General features: G+C 44.4%; 1 non-coding gene across 1 annotated transcript; it reads left to right on the plus strand.

The window, feature by feature from the left end:
• The first annotated feature begins 1,058 nt into the window (after window positions 1-1,058).
• Window positions 1,059-1,130, plus strand: trnaw-cca (transfer RNA tryptophan (anticodon CCA)). The gene has a single exon. It is a non-coding gene; the product is annotated as a tRNA-Trp (tRNA).
• The last annotated feature ends 276 nt before the right edge of the window (window positions 1,131-1,406 follow it).

Genomic DNA, 1,406 nt, shown 5'->3' on the forward strand with positions numbered 1-1,406 from the left:
CATGTGACAGGTCCCTGGTTCAATCCTGGCCACGAACTTTATGTTTAAACTTGCTGTGGATGAACAATCGGAGGCGAGTTTATTCTCCTGGCAAATGCTGCCTGACCTGCTGAGATTTCCAGCATTTGCTGTTTTTATTTGCTATTTATTCTCCTGGCAAAAGGGCTCCCTTATTCCTTAATTGCTCTTTATTTCACTTCAATAAATAGATAACTTTCAGTGAGAGAAAACGGATCCACCGGGGACCTTTCGCGTGTGAGGACAACGTGATATCCGCTACACTGCAGCCCATCAAAGGGCGAGAAACCACTGAATATAAAGGATGAGCTGACAAATATCAGGGGCAGTGCAGTCTGGTCAACGTCAAACCCTCCTTTCTTATTCAGCAGTGGCATGAACGGGAGTCAGACGCCACAAAGTTTTATTAAAGACATAAATACAAGTAACACTTCCAAATCTTTTCACTGTAAAATTCTTTCACTTTATTTGAAATCCTACTGCATTGAATCTGAAAATGTGCACCATGGGATTCTATCATCACTACTGATTCTATTTTCTGTGCACGGTAGGATTAACCGGTGCTGTTAAATTTGACAAAAGTTTCCCCAGATTCCTGGTGTTATCGGCAATGAAGGTTTTGAACCAGACTCCTAAAATACAGTGTGTAAAATGGGTCAACATGCATAAGAACATAAGAACATAAGAAATAGGAGCAGGAGTCGGCCATACGCCCCTCGAGCCTGCTCCGCCATTTAATACGATCATGGCCGATGCGATCATGGACTCAGGTCCACTTCCCTGCCCGCTCCCCAAAGCACAGGACAAATGATTGAAGTATGGACTGTCCCTCAGTGAGCATTTCTTTCATTGTGCAAAAAAAGGTGAGGGGTTAATTAATGATACTTTCCCGTGAAAGCAACACAAATGTTTCAGAAAAAAACATACGGTGACTGGCAGGTGAGTGTTGCTTCTGACACCTGGTGGGAATGGGCAGGGATTTTAAAGCCACTTGTATTGTGAAACCTTCATATAGACGAACATCCCACACTTTCTGTGTAGACCTCGTGGCGCAATGGTAGCGTCTCTGACTCCAGATCAGAAGGTTGCGTGTCCAAATCACGTCGTGGTCACTATATTTTTGGAAATTGTTCTTCCAGAATTAATATTTTCTTTGCTGTTTGGCAATAACCAGACCCTTGCTCCAATGTCTGTCTCACTGTTTCCCCGGTGTCAGACAGAGATATGCCTGCTGCCCTCATTTATTTCATGTGACAGGACACAACAGTTCAAAATCACCCTGGAGGTGGCCACACCCAGCACTGAATCGTCAGGATGGCCGCGCGGTCTAAGGTGCTGTGTTCTGTTCGCAGTCTCCTCTGGAGATGTGGATTTGAATCTGACATTTC

Source organism: Pristiophorus japonicus, unplaced genomic scaffold, assembly GCF_044704955.1.
Source record: "Pristiophorus japonicus isolate sPriJap1 unplaced genomic scaffold, sPriJap1.hap1 HAP1_SCAFFOLD_332, whole genome shotgun sequence".
Lineage (NCBI taxonomy): Eukaryota > Metazoa > Chordata > Chondrichthyes > Pristiophoridae > Pristiophorus > Pristiophorus japonicus.